Genomic DNA, 16,110 nt, shown 5'->3' with positions numbered 1-16,110 from the left:
GAACGCTGTCAATTACGCTCAGATACCCATGCTGCTCCGGCTCTCGCTCACAGCTATATCTCCTGTGTTAGTGAGCAGGTGGTATTTGTCATCCAAGAGTTAATTTCAATGGAAAAAGGTGTAATGGCTTATAGCTGTGTGCTATTAGATCTGGGATGCTGCTAACCCTTCTGAGCATGCTAATCACGGAGCCAGGTGAGCACAACACACTCCCCAGGCATGGTGCCTGAGGAAAGTGGCAGCAAATGTCACACCAACATTGTCTAGCCCTCCAGGGTTGAGAGGACCCATCCAGGCCTTTGGTAGCAGTGCCAGCTCAGGGTGAGCTGGCATTTGATGAAATAGGAGCCCACTCTCGTGGAGCAGCCTGGCCACAGGCCCTGTCATTGCTGACTCATCAGAGAACTGACCCACAGCCTCTGCTGGGCTGGGGAACATTGCTAAAGAATCACGGCATCCAGAAGGGAGTCCTCCCCACCCGAAGTAAAAGACATCAAGGAGCCAGCCCTGATGGTCCACGGGTTAAAGTTCCGTGCACTCAGCTTTGGTGGCCGGGATGTCAGTAGCCATGCTGTGGCAGCAGCTCACACAGAAGAACTAGAAGGATTTACCACTAGACCATACAGCTGGGGCTTTGGGGAGGGGAAAAAAAGAGAGGAAGATTGGCAACAGATGTTCGCTCAGGGCGAATCTTTCCCAGCCCCTCCCCAAAAAAACACATCAAGGACATTTTCCTGCCCTTCCCAGATTCTCTTCAAAGGACTTTGAAGGATCCAGACTTTTCAATAGAAGTGGGTGACACAGATTCCCAGGCACTTGAAAGACCCACCATAATGACCCACCTTCACCTCCCTTCCCCACCCTCTTAATGGAGCCAACTACATTACTTAATAATCTAATGTCCTGAATCCCTTGCTTAGAGAATCTCATTTGTTTATATAAAGGGAAAACCAAAGCCACACAGTAGGCTTCAGGGGGAATGGCTGAAGTTCCTGAGTTAGATTTGAAGCGAGACCTATGACAAATGCTCCCTCCTCCATCAAATTAAAACCCAGGACAGCCCCATGAAAGTGAGCTTCGCTGATTCTCCTCACCCAGCAGTGTCAGCGGGGTGGCCCCTCACTCCCATCTCCCCTGCTTCCTTACCCCATGCCCATGATCAATTAAGCACCCCCCCCCACCTGCTTAGAATCTCCCTTTTGGGTGTCCTGTGTTGCCCACCCCACGAGAAGGTGGTGCAGTATAAGGAGCAAGAAGGTGCCCTGGAGTCAGACTGTCAGGATGGGCTTCCCAGCACCACCTCTCACCAGGTGCTTATCTGCAGCCAATCCTTTAACCTCTCTGAACCTCAGTCTCTGCATCTGTGAAATGGGAATACAAATAGTTGCAACATCACAAGGTTGCTGTGGTGATCAAAAGACACAATCCTTAGCAAGCCCTCAATGATTGTTAGCTATTAGAAATTCCAAAATGCCCTGGCCAAAACCTAATCCTTTCTGTTTCCATACATGACCATGTTTTTTCTGCTTCTACGCCTCTGATCCCACCAGTTTTTCCTTTGCCAGAAACCCAACCTGGTTTCCAGAGATGGAAGTCTCTCCTTCCTTGGAACCCTTGGCTCTGTGTCTCTTCTTCTCTTGGTACGAAGAGCCCGGCTCAGGAGCCAACCAGCCTGCCTTGGAGTTCTGGCTCCACCTCTGCCCAGCCATGTGGTGTTGGCAAGTTTTCACATCTGTGTAATGGGAATAGCATCAGCAACTACAGGAAGGATTGAATGAATCACAAAAAGCACTTCGCACAGTGCCTGGTATGTAAAAAATATTCTCTAAGTGTTTGCTGTTATTGTTGTCACTGTGTCACTGTTCTGCATCTCATTTGCAGGTGTCTGGAATGCAGGAGGGTCTTCATGTCCACCCTGCGTGAAGCCTTGCAGATGTTACTATGGTGATCATATACCCAGCTTTGCCCATTGTCCCAGCATAGATGTCAATAGTGACCTCTTTAACCCTAAAAAGTGCCACAGTTTAGCTGACAAATGATCCACCCTAACTATTACCTTCTTGGCAAATGTGCATTGAATAAGCGAAGGACAGCGTGAATGAGGTTTGTTGATGCTGGTCCATGGCTCGGTTACTGCCCTCATTCCAAACTCAGGGCTGACACTGAGAATGCCCCTTCACCTTCTCCCTGCCTGTGACCTCCAGGAACCCTGTGTCCTTCACTGGACCCTGATCCTTTGGATGTCTCTACTCCATCAGTGGCACCCCTTCTCCCTCTCATCATCTGCACAATTGAAAGCCCACACAAACTCATTCACACTAAGATAGTAATGTATGATAATAGTTTAAAGTGATGAATGAGAAGAGTTTTTAGTTTAACATGAAGCAGTGCTTTAATCCCGAAAGATGAAAATTCTGGCACCGGACATAGACTGTGAAAAGGATGGCCGTTTGCAGGGGGAGCTGCTGTAAACCTCCATAAAACACCAGTTTAATGGATTTGCACTTATTTTCTGAGATGAGACATGGATGTCTATCCCCTTCCCCCTCCCCCAGCTTCACGCCTGGTGGAGATGGGGTCTTTTAGCCTAATGACATGTGACATGTGAACCAGAGTGCCTTAGCCATTCAGGAGCCCCACTCTGGAGAGTGTGATGATGACCAGGGACAAAGGACTTGCTGGGGCACATTCAAGGGCCAGCAACACATCAAATCTGGACCTGGAGGACAGCGATTGAAGAGGGTGATCCCAGGGGAGTGAGGACTCCCAGGTGCCCACCTGGTATATGAGGGAAGAGTAAAGACCTGTTTCACTGTGATCCAGACTCTTGGTATAATTGTCATCAGCCAGGAGTAAGATGAATTTCCGAACTCCAGTGGCAAAATTAAGTGTGCACATCCATTTCTTTAGCAAACTTCATATGGCGTGCCTACTAAGTACAAAGCACTGAGTGAGGCGTTAGGGTAGGAGAGGGCGGTGCACATTAGTGTGGCAACAAATATGACCCTTTTCTCCACGGCCCTTATGAATTAGCTGTATAGGTGGAACAGAAGCACGTGAAACAAGGGTCTGCAGGTGTTATATGTGGAGTGAGTATGGAACTGGCCAGGATCAAGATTCCCAGTCACCAGGGTGACAGACTGAAAGGGACTTCAGGTACCGTCCCAGGGTTCTCATGCTGGTAAGAAGTGGGGTCCCCCCAATTCGGGAGGCAGGAGAGAAGGCTTGATGGATAGGACACTTGTAAACTCATTCTAAAAAGAGGAACGAGCACAGAGTATGGCCCAGGCTTAGCTCTACCCCAGCTTTCCTAGGAAAGTAAGGGAGAGGCTATGAAGATTAGGTCTATCATCAGTTTCAGAGAAGGCAAGCTCCATTCCAGAATTAACAGAGCAATTAACCTGCAAAGCCACAGAAACACACACGACCTGGCAACTTTCAAAGCATGTAATTGATCCAATTAAACATTTTATGCCACTGTTAGTCATACAGGGTCAGTGTATTACTAACCCAAAAGGTCTCTACTTCCCAGGCCCTTAGGTTTTTAAATCTTTCTGCCCAGATACATCTGCCTTATAATTATATCATCCAAAGCATAATAGGTGATGCAATTATATGTACTTTTATTTAACTCTTTATTTCCTTCTGTGGTCCGTATACTGCTCATATTTACATAAGGTGCTTGGTGATGGTGTTCCAGCTTTTAACAAAGCCTCTTTTCTTTCCTTCACTCTTTAAGACGCTGTTCTAGTCTTCTTGTCCATGAAGCTTCCCTTTACCAACCCAGTACCCAGTGACTCCCCGCAACGTCCCACCCCTACATCTCTCGCTGGACACTTGCCTCATGTCTTGTCTTGCACCTGCTAGAGCATAAACTCTTTGAGGGGAAGGACCAAGTCTTCTATTTCTGGTTATCACTTGTAGGATCCGGCAGAATGCTTGGCACCTAATGGTTCTTTAATCCACCATAGATAGATGCTGATCCACCCGTGCTGGGGTGGCAGCCATGCACCTTTGCAAGGGCACAATTTTATAAGTATGCTTCTTCTACCAGCCCCATCCAATCAAATCTTGGGACAAAGAGTGGTGTTTAAGTCTGTATCACTCAGGAGCTTTCAGGGGACAGAAAACCAAATTCAAATGGCTTATCAAAAGACAGAATTAATTTACCCAGATAACCACAAAACCCAGGGATAGTCTAGCTTCAGGTATCAAATTGCGTCATTAGAACAAGACTTTCTCAATCTCTCAGCTCCATCTCCCCACATTTTGGTTTTGCTTCTAGTCTCCTCCTAATGACAAGATGGCAGTGAGGGCAGCTGCAAATCTAACGATGTCTCAGCCAATGGAAAGGAGGATCAGTGGATCTCACCAGCTCTGAATTGCTCACATGCCAACCCCTAGACCAATCACTGGGGCCAGGGGAATGCAGTATGCTTGAGGCAGGCTTAAGCCTGGATCATATGCTCCGCTCCTACAGCCCAGGACTGTGTGCTTTTAACAAACGATCCAGATTTTTCTAGTGTGCATTAAAGTTTGAGAACCATTGATCCAGGTCTGGCCACATGAGTAGGTACCCAAGAAAGTGGAGCGGAAGATCTTTGGAGGTGGGAAGCACAGTGTATTGGCTGAGACATCTATATAAATATAACGATGCTCAAGATGCTGTCAGGAGGGGAAGGTGAGGGACAGAGAAAGACTTTCAGCCAAACGTGCTACCTATCAAAGAGTAACTTTCAGTTAATAAGACTCAAAGGTGCTTTGACACTGTCCTCCTCCAGTTGTATCTATCTAACTCAGAAGCCATGGGCTTGTGAAAGTTCAGCTTTGGAAAAGATCTTAAGGGTCATTTAGTCCAAATCCAATCTATCGGATCCCCAACCCCCTTGGACATCATCCTTCGCCAACTGGTCACCCAGCCACTGCATAAATACTTCCCCCGATGGAGCGGTCCTCACTCCTCAAAGCAGCCAAACCATCTCCTAAGGCTCTGGAGGCTTAAAATTTCTTAACCGATCAGGCAGGAATCCATCTCTTTGAAATTCCTTCCATCAGTCCCGGCTGTATCTCTTGGAATGGTACAGGACATTCCCATTCCTTGTTCCAGAATAAGGTATTTGGAGACAGTTTTGCACTCCCTCTGTTCTTCTAGGCTCCAGGACAAACAGTCCAAGCTCTGTCTGTCAGTCCTACCTCAGGTGACGTGGAATCTTCCCCCCTCACTCTCCTGGCTGCCCTCCCTTCTGAAAGTACATTAGTTGATCTGTGTCCCTCCCTCTTCAAGTATGATGCTCAGAACACAACTCTGCAATAATGATCTGATGAGAGAAGAATAGAACGATTGTCTCATTCTGGATGCTACATTTCCATTACCTGATCTTAGCATTGCTGTGGCTTTTATAGCAACCACCCCTCAGTGTTTACTCACAATGGGCTTTCTCTTAATCCCCCTCAACCTGGCCTCACGCAGCTGGTAAGCTACATCCCTCCCATCATATACCCTGTGGAGTTTGTTTTGTGAACCCAAGGTTGACACCTGAGGGATAATAAGCGAATTTCAGACAGGAAGAATGAGCTAAACAACTTTATTACTGCTGTCTACTCATTAAAAACTGTAATCTTTTAAATAACATCTCAGGATTTAAAACAGAAAATTCAGGCAAGATCAAGCACATCCACGTGCCAATATCAAGAACATGAAGATGAACAAGGGGAAAAAATTGCTTGCTTTTGGTTGGGCTCATGTTCTAAGTGAGGAAACAGAGCTTGATAACCACCCCTGGCAGCGGGCGGCAGGTGTCACGGTAATGGTATGCACCAGCGGCCCCCCCTCTCTGCCCAGGGACCGCAGGGCCTCACCCAAGAGCTGACATGGGAGCCGGATTTGGAAAGGCATGTCTAATTTCTGCAGTCAGCAAAGGAGGAGTCAGGCATTCCAGGCAGCAGGAGCGGCGTGCAAAAGCCCGGAAGCATAAACGGGATGCGTGTTGTGGGAGCTGGGGTTAATCCTGGGTGGTTGGAATCTACAGGGAGAATGGTGAGGAAACGAGGATGGAAAGTGAGCTTCCAGCTGGATTGTGAGGGCCTGGAAGGCTATATTGTCTGACTTGTATCCCATGGTCTCTGGGAAGAGGGTAAAGACCCTTGAAAAGGAATTGACAAGTGGAGACACCGGAAGCGAGGAGACCAGATAAGAGATTACTATAGTTAACTGAGGAGTGGTATCTAGAATATACAGAAATTCCTTGCAGATCAATAAGGAAAAAGCAGAACAGGGAAATAGGCCAAGATATGAATAGGCAATTCATAAAATGGGAAACATGAATAGCCACTAAATATAGTAAAGATGTCAACCTCATTAGCAATCAGGGCCATTAAAACTAAGACCACAATGTGTTGTCATTTCACAACCATCAGATTGGCAAAATTCTAAAGTCTGAGCATGCCACGCGCTCATGAAACACTCACATACTGATAGTGAGAGGGTGTAAATTATAAGCCTGCTTGGAAAGCAATTTGTGAACATCTAATAAACTTGCAGCGTGCACCCCATTGCATCCAGCGCTCCTCTTCCCTGTGTCGCCCCCAGGGAAACTCTCTCCTACGTGTTCACAGAGACATACACGAAGATGTTCATTACAATACTGTTTGTAATAGAAAAAAAAAAAAAAGAGACACACACACACAAAATGATGGCTGTTATGGGCTGAATCGTGTCCTCTCCAAGGTTTATATGTTGAAGTCCTAAGCGTCCAGTAGCTCAAAATCTAACTGTATTTGGAGGGAGAGTCTTTAAAGAGGTAGTTAAGTTACAATGAGGCCATTAGCGTGAGCCCTGATCCACCATGTCTGGCATCCTCATAAGAAGAGGAGATAAGGACACACACACACTCACACGCAGAGGGAAGACCATGTGAAGACACAGGGAGAAGACAGCCATCCACAAGCCCAGGAGAGAGGCCTCAGAAGAAACCAACCCTGTGACACCTTGATCTTCGACTTCGAGCCCCCAGAACTGCAAGAAAATAAATTTCTACTGTTTAAGCGACCCGGTCTGTGGTGCTTTGTGATGGCAGCCCCAGCAAACTAACACAATGGACTTCAATGGGGGCATGAAATTAAAATTAATTCAACAGAAAGAATAAACTAGATCTACATGTATCAACATGGCTACAGCCTGATAACATAAGATTGAATGAAAAAAAAAGTTGCAGAAAGTATATTCAGGGTGAGACCAGTTATGTCACATGGCTGGGAATGACAAGGAGCAATTTCAGGGCAGTAGTAACTGTGGTGACAGGATGGCGGGGAGGTGGAAAGGGGCTCCAACTCTCACACTATACATATGATGTATTGGTAGGTGCATCATGGATCATACACACATCATGTATAGGATGTAATTATGCATAAGGTATGTATTCTATGTATAAAGTGTGATTACATCTATGCGTATTCCGTGTATACAATGTACGTATTATAGGTATATAATGTAACTACGTATAATGTAATGATATATAATGTATGTATTCTATGTATACAATGTTTACATCTAGAATATATATCATTATACGTATGTATAAGGTATTTATCTACAACGACAGAATGTAAACATTTGTTAAATTGTGGTGGTAGGCACGTGTTATTTTTCTCTGTTTTTTACTTTATTCTAAAATACTCTCTGAAGATTGGCACCTGAGCTAACAATCGTTGCCAATCTTTTTTTTTTTAACTTTTTCTCCCCAAAGCCCCCTAGTACATAGTTGTGTATTTTTAGTTGTGGGCCCCTCCAGCTGTGGCATGTGGGACGCCGCCTCACCGTGGCCTGATGAGTGGTGCCATGTCCACGCCCAGGATCCAAACTGGCAAAACCCTGGGCCGCTGAAGCGGAGTATGCGAACTTAACCACTCGGCCGTGGGGCTGGTCCTAAAGCATTTTCATAGTTGTTTAAAAATCATTTGAAGAGGCGATTGTAAGCGTCTGGGACAGAAGTGCCGGAGTCCTGAACTGAGGCAGCGGCTCCAGGAGAAACCCCCCGATGTCACACTTTCAGGGATTACTCTTTTCTCTTCTCTTGTCCTATATTCCTTTTCTCCCCAGCGATAGTGTAGTTCTCTTGTTCCAAAATGGCTGTACTAGCAGCTTTCTTCCCAGGACAAGTCCTGGGAGCTTCAGTGTCGTGAGACTTGGTTCATGTTCTCCTTTTAAGTTCGCTGGTTCAGAAACACGGAAACCTTTTCTGAGGGCACTTCCAGCTAAAGCCTTGGCCCAGGTGGTCCCATGTTCCATCACATAGCAAGTCCAGACCACACCCTTGGTAATGAGTTTTTAGGTATCTAGACATGTACACATCCATTTTGCCCCAAATGGCCATGACACAAGGCCCAGGGATGTACCAGAAAGGGAACGGGTGTATTTCCGGTTCCACTGTGGCCTCTAACCAGATCCTTTGCCTGGGCGAGTTGCCTTCCCTTGAGGCTGCTTCCTGTGAAGCCAGGGGTTTGGACTCGCTCTCACCCATCCTCTGCTCCTCTTACCCTCTGGGTGGTGGGAGCATGGCTCCTGCAGCACAGGTCTCACTTGGGCCTGGCAGCCACCAAGTCAGGCCAGGCCCCCTCCACAGAGTTGCCTGTAAATTTGTTAAATATTTATCTTGTCCTGAAGAGGCAGGTGCAATGCTCGCTTCTGAATCTTAGCCTATCAATCAACACCAACAGAGGCGCTGTGAGCTTCACAGCCAAGAAATCAGCCCAGCCTTTTCATCTGAGCTTGTTTACGGCTACCAAGGCTGTGCGATTTACTTGCAAGCAAAGTGCTCCAGCTCAGCTTGGGTCTATATTTGGTTCCATCTTCAAAATTATAGCTGCTAAAATCCCACATCACACAGACAGTTGGTGCCTCGGGCCTTGTTTCTGGGGCTAAGTGGAATATGCCAGAGGTAATCAACCGGCTGATCAATCAATCTTTGTTGACTCCTTGTCCTGCGCCGCCAGCTAACTTGTGAATGGGGCAGAATTTGTCTCTCGTGCCCCAGCTCTCTCATTCCCGCAGCCTCTGCACCTTTGGGTGCCTTGTTCTGGCACCTAGCACTCTCCTTCCTGCTCCTTTACCTGATCCCAACTCTGTCTCGGGAAAGAATCTATCTCACTCACTGATCCCTGACCTCACTCACTCACCCTGTTCAAAGGACAGCTTTGTCCCTTCCTGAGGGACTTTCAGGCATCAGAGAATAAGCAGGTGAATGCATGTTCTCTAATCCAACATCTTTCCTCCACTCACCCATGACCTGGCTCTCTATCCATCCTGTAGTGGGAATAAAGCCTGGTGCCGACAGTTACTAGCTTGTGATTAATCTACAGGCAGCTTGCTCAACTCTCTGAGCCTCGGTGTCTTCATCCAGAAAATGGGGAAACAGCACCTGCCCTCCCGGCACTCTTCAAGATTGATACATTCATGGACCGTGAGCCCCTGAAACGTGGTGGGTGCTCGGTAACAGCAGCCATTGTTACAACCATGGGCTTGGAGGAGGGCAGGGGGCTCTCCCAGGGTCTCTAGCTCACACATGTTAAGCACTGAGTCATGCACTGGGAATGTTTTAAAAGGAAGAAGCCCCAGTTCACAGTCTTGAGGACTTCGGCTCCAGGAGAGAGCAAACGCCACATTAGAGAACATCACCAGTGACTAAGACACAGTGGCACTGAGAGTAAGCACACCGCCGAGCATCACAGAACTGGAGATGAGGACCCCAGGTCTGTGAGGGTCAGCTGTAGCATTTATCCCAAAGTGGGGATCTGAGCCCAGGAGTTTCCAACCCCACTCTTCATCTAACAGCCAGCGAGCCTGTGGGTCTCCATTTCCTCATCTGTAAAATGAGACCTTTGGATTAGATTCATTTCTGAGGTCCATTTCTGGTCTTACACTCTAATTTCTTTTAATTCTCTCCCTTTAAACAGCTTTTCTGCCTTGCTTCTTTCCGTGAAAATTTTTTTACTGCAATAAACAAAACAAAGATTGCTGCCCACATGAAGGGTATATTTCAGAGAGGGGAGGCAACAAACACAAGCAAAATGGACAGGATGCCGGGCGGTGAGAAGCGCTACGGAGAAACCTAAGGCAGAAGATGGGGGCGAGGAATGAGAGGGTGTGCAGTTTAACCAGGGAAGGCCTCCCCGGAGAAAACAAATGAGCAAAGACCAGGAAGAGGAGAGGGAAACAGAGCAGGCGGAAGGGGCCAGGACCCCAGCTGGCCTCCCAAGTGTGGACGGTTCCTCTGCAGTGACAGGAGGCCAGGCCGAGTAGTGAGTGCGGAGGCTGTGGGCGGGGAGATGCGGTGGGAGCCCGTGGAAGTTCTCCTCCCGTGATCTCAGAAGCAGCCAGGGTGTCAGCTGAGCGTGAGGAAGAGGATGGAGATGTTGGAGGCTGGAGGAGAGGCGAGAGGCTATGAAGTACTTACGTAGGAGCGTGGGAACAAGGATGGACAAGGGAAACACATAGTTCCTTTCTATGCCATGAGAAACTGGTTTGCATGTCCTCTCTGAGCACAATGGGGCCTTCTTTACCCCCTCATACATTCATTTGACAAAATGTGAGTGAGCGCTCTGGGCTAGCAGCATGCTGGGCAGAGCTAGACCAAGAAGCTTTAAGCAGGATCACCACACATCCCTACCGGCCCAGGATTATCCCTGAGACAGAGTTGGATGCAAATAGTTTATTTGGGAGGTGAAGGTAGGCGGGTGGAGGAAAGGACACAGGAAGGGAAGGAGCCAATCCAGGGTCTGTTAATGAGCAGGTTCCCCCTGTGGTCCCACTGGAGACTTCTGGGAGACTGTGGAACACCCCTCAGAGTTGTCCCAACACAGGAAGCTGGGTATCCACGCGGCAACTCCTGTCGGTCCCAGGCTGTGGCGGTTCCTGGGCTGTGGGTTGATTCCGGTCTTTCCAGCCTGCCCCAGTGAACAGAAAAAGGCCTCAGGCTTGCAGGAAGAAAACATCAGAATGTACAAGAACAGTGAACGTCAAGAAAATATGAGCAGGCGTTGGCAACATCTATCCCACTCTTGGAAGTGTCTTGCTTTAGATGAAAGATTATATGTCACCCTAAGTATAAGACATAGTCCTTCCTTTGAGAGAATGAATTTATTGGGGAAGGCTAAGAATAGGCTCGAATCTGAAAGGAAAAAGAAATCATAAGAGAAGAAACAAGAGGCATGGGCGAAATGCCAAGTGAGCCTAGTCTTCAAGGAGCAGGAGGTCTCCTGGGCTGGGGTGGGAGGCTTCACGGAGGAGGGGTGCCCAACTATATGAGCAGGAAAGCGACAGAGGGCACAGGTGGGGACCCGCTTTACTGGGATAGGTATATTCTGCCTTTGTGGCCAAAGTTGATGCAAGGAGAGGCGGCTGCTGCTGACTCGGGGACCCCGAGGTGTGACAGAGAAAGACTGACGCTCATCCAGAGCCACCTCTGACCACCTGCGCCCTGCAGGTGCAAGACTATCTTGATTCACAGCCAAGGCTGCTGTTTGGGAAGCAGTCATGGTTCAGAGGCTCTGCTTTGGGGAAGCGTAAAACAAAGAAGGTTCTTGCAGGTTGTTATAAAGCAGTCTCAAAAATATATCTCTGATTTCCAACCATCCTGCACAGGGCACCTGCTGCAGACACAGCCATGATTCACCATGACAAATGACCCCCCCCCATCTTCCTTCCTGCGACACCACCACAGTTTGGAAAGTTTGGTCTGTGGTCCATCCGCCTCTGGTCCCCACACTCTGAGGAGAGGGGGTGGCCGAGCCCATGATGAGGATAAATTAATTAGTGCGAATGCAAGCAATCACAGACACACCACTTGGAGCTAAGTGTCCTAATGAGGACGATGATTGGATGATGCTGAGTCAGGCCAGCACGGCCTCAAGCCTGATTGCTATTCGTTCTTTGCCTGGAGACCAGCCCCTGCGGTGCCCCTCAGGTTAGCCCCTCTGTCCTCGAGCCACCTCCTTCTCTCGTTTCCATACTCTGAGTTACCAACTCTGACCCGGGCTCCACCATCAGCCTCACAGTCCAAATCTCTCCCCAGAATTAACAGAGGAACCAGGAACCTACATCCCCGATTCCACATTTGTCTTCCTGCCCCAGGGCTGACAAATTAATTGTCCTCAAAGCCAGCTGTGTTCATTTTGCCCCTGGGGCTCAGGAACATTTGATAGCTCCTTATGACCCAGAGAATATAACCTACATTCAAATGTAAGGCCCTCCTTGGAGAACCTCCTGCCCCCTGCTTCCCTGTCTCGGCTCCTCACTTCCCAGCATCACTTCTCTGCATGAGCCAACCCCTCAGCTTGTGCTCCCCGCAAGCCTTGATGGTTCTGGCTTCCAGATTGCCACTTGTCCACTTCTCTACCTCAAAGATCATCCCCTCCCCAGCAAATCCATTCCTGTGACTTGAAGCAAAAGAGGAGGCAACTCCGAACGTTCCCAAAGCCCAAATGCCCGCTGTGTGCTGAGTGATGGGTAGGTCCCTTCAGGTCAGACCCACATAGCTGACAATGGAATGAAAAGTGAGGAAGCCCCTCCTGGTCAGCCCCTCCCCTTCCAATAATGCCCCTTGATGCGGTGGCGCCCCGGCAAAAGCAGGAGTAAGAGTCCCAGTTGGAAGCACGTACCCCCACGGCCCCCCTCCCCGGCACTTTGCAGCTGTGCTGGGGCAGATTTCAATGTCTTGCGTGGGGCTGGTATTTTGGAACCAAGTGACTTCGCAGTGAGAGAACCCAGGAGATGGTCCAGCGCCCAAATTTAAATTCAGCTTTACTTTCCTCTGTTCATCTGTCACTTGTGGAGTGGTTGTCAGGAAGTGATATAGGAAAATGTTGCTTCCTCCTGAAATGACCAATTACCCCCCAAGTAAAACAGCGCTTTAGCTGGTGCAAAAGGCAGTCCCTCTGTGGGGTTGGTGACGGCAGCCTCCTCCTCCTCCATTTGACAGTAGGCTCTGTCTGGTTCACTCTTGGGTCCTCCGGGCTCAATCATCGTTTCTTCAGTGTGGGAACGCATGACCATGTGTTCTGTGCAGCCATGCTCTGGAATCATAGTCCCGGACAGAAATGCATTTCAGGGAAAAGCCAGGAATCTGCATAAACATTTCTGTTTTTAAAACATGGGGATTTAGGATGCTTTCCAGAAAGATCTCTCTCATAAGCCTGCAGCCTCCCTCCTGCACTTGTTCATCTGTTCCGTCAGAATTTTCTGTTGCTCTTTCAGGTATGCCTGGCTGCATCTTCACCTTGAGGAGCCCCTTGAGGGCAGGGACCCTGTGTCACATCCTTGTGTCCCCCACGGAGCCTAGACACTGTTGGCAGGATCACCGAAAGCTGAAGGTGGGCGTTTGCTGACTAAGAGATGGGAACATCCCCTCAGGAAAGGGTGGATTTCCAGCCTCACCCTTGGGCCTCGGGCAGAGCTGTGAATGTGGCGCTCGTCCCTCAGAGGGACAGGAGCCAGCTGCTTCCCTGCCTGGAGTAGCCACATCAGCCCAGCTCTGAGGCCAGGGCTGCCTTTAGCGGTTCAAGAATCTCAGACTCCTGAAAATGTCAGAGCTGGAAGGGCCTCAGAGGCTACCTCATTCAACCTCCTCATTTTTCAAGTGAGGGAACTGAACCTAGAGAGGGAGCAATTCTGTCCAGGCGAGAGAGCTGGGAGGGTCCCCAGGGCTCCCCATGACCAGACCAGGGCCCTTCCTACTCATCCTTACCACACAGGGTCCTCCTCAGGCCTCCTTGCCCCTCTAAGATAAGACTGTTGGTGTCTCCATTGCCCGGGTGGGCATGGGCTCGCATCAACTTTGGGCACAGAGGTACTTGGTGACGATATCTGTTGAGTGAAGGAACGACCTCTAGAATTAGAGGATCACATTATTGATATTTTGGGGAGAGGAAGTCAGTCCGCCCCTCACCTGCAGCCCTAACCTCCCCTGAGGCTTCTAGGGGTCTGGTTGGACCAACAAGCTGGGTGTGAATGCTGAGGGGGCCTGGTCTGCAGCCTCCATACAGCTCACGCCTCCCTCCTCCCGCACCCTGAGACATCTATGAGCCCACAGAGAGGTACCAGAGTGCCATGATTCAATTGTTTTACTGAAACAGCATTTATCCTGTGTTCCTGCCATGTGCCAGGCCCAGTGCAGCAGGCTTGGGTCCCTTAGAAATGTATAGCCCCTCACTGAACATTCCTGCTCATCATTCTCTCATGTGAAACACACAAAAGGAGGGTCTTCAAGTTGCCACATCCAGGTTATCCACCCAAGACCCCTCCCAACCAAATCACTGTGCATCTAAGAAGTTACCACAGGGCTCCTATTCCACACCACCAGAGCTACCCTAACTCAGACCACCAGAGGGAAGAGGAAGCGTTTTGGCAGGTTCTGCTGGCCTGGCTCCTTTATTCTACTGGGAAGACCCTCACAAGGCCCTGAGGCTCATAGAAGTCTGCTTCCCTCTGGCACTCAGGTATGACGGAGATGCTCCAGGCACCAAATGGGTCCCAGCTGAAGGAGAGTCCATTTTACGCAGCCACTAGAGAGAGTCGGCCTGAGACTCTGGAGAAATCAGCATCAGCTCTCCCCTGGGGTCCTGCTGGAGGAGCCACAGGCCAGGGTCACAAGTCAACTTGCCCCACAACCCTTGCTTAGTAGGAGAACTTACAGCAGCATTATATAACTTCGAAAAATAAAATCAGTGTTGATTAATAAAAGCAGTTTCCCAAAGCTGTACTGACGTGTGCTCAATTTTAAATCCATTTCCCTTGTTTAATAGAGTGAGAAGCTTTGAAGGATGACTCTCAGCCAGGGTGCTTTGTCATGGGCCCCAGAGGAGCCCACCTCTCTGGGGCACCCAAGTGGCCAGCGTGGAGGAGGAGAGGCAGCTATCGTCTGCTTTCTCTAGCACCATCTAGACTCTACAAACGAGGCACACTCTGATGTCAACCCCATGGCGAGGTGGGAAGGTTCCCAGCTCAAGTCCTGCCTGGGAACCACGGCTACCAGAGCCCCATCCGACAGGTCCTTCAGGAGGACTTTTATTGAAAGCAACATGGTGAAACTATAATTTAAAAAGATCTATAGTTAAAAAAAATGTGGAGTCTAGATTCCTAGGCTCTGGTCTCAGTCCTCATATTAACTTGCTGTGTGTACTTGGACCAATAGTTTCCTCTTTCCACACCTTACTTTCTTCGTCTATATAATGAGATAATGGAGCTACATTAGGGGTTCTCCACTGGGGCCTGAGCTCACACCGAGGGGGTCCCAGTGACTGGGGGTGCTACTGGCATCTAGTGGGTGAGTGAATCCTAACTGATTGACAATGCATGGAGCAGTGCCATTTGATGAAAGAATTATCCCACCCGAAATGCCAGGAGCAAACTCACTGAGAGACACGGAATGACATTGTCTCTGAGGGTCTTGCCCACTTTAACAAGACTGTGATTCTCAAGTTCGAACTATCCCTTCTCAGCCTTCCTTCCCCTTTCTCCATTGAATAAATATTTACTGAGTATCTTTATTGCCAGGCGCTGTTCTGTGTGGAGGGTTAGCAGAGGGAGTAAAACCAAGTTCTCGCTCTCCTGGAGCTGATATTATAGTGAGGCTGGCAGACGACAAACACAGACGGTCTATTGTCACGTGGTGATGGGTGCTGTGAAAGGAGGTAAAGAAGAGAGATGATGGCTAAAGCAGAGGATAACGATGGAAGTGTGGTGCCATGTTATGTCAGATGGTCGGGGAAAGCCCTTGCCAAGAAGTGGACATTTGAGCAGAGACCTAAAGGATGATGGGGAGAAGCCATGTGGACATCTGGGGAATGAATGTTCCAGGTGGAATATATGCAAAGACTACGAGGAATAAGTGAGCCTGGAAGGTTTCAGCATCTACAAGAAGGCCAGGGCGACTGGGACAGAGAGAGTGAAGGGGAAGTGGGAGGAGATGAGGTGAGAGGGATCGTGAGGGCACATCTCAGAGCATCACCACTTCAAGAGCAGCATCAGCATCACTCGGGAGTTGGTTAAAAGCCCAGATCTCAGGCCTCCCCCCAGACCAGCTAAGTCAGAATCTGCACTGACCAAGATCCCCGGGT

This window comes from Equus asinus, chromosome 8 (assembly GCF_041296235.1).
Source record: "Equus asinus isolate D_3611 breed Donkey chromosome 8, EquAss-T2T_v2, whole genome shotgun sequence".
Lineage (NCBI taxonomy): Eukaryota > Metazoa > Chordata > Mammalia > Perissodactyla > Equidae > Equus > Equus asinus.
Note: the sequence above shows the minus strand (reverse complement) of the source record.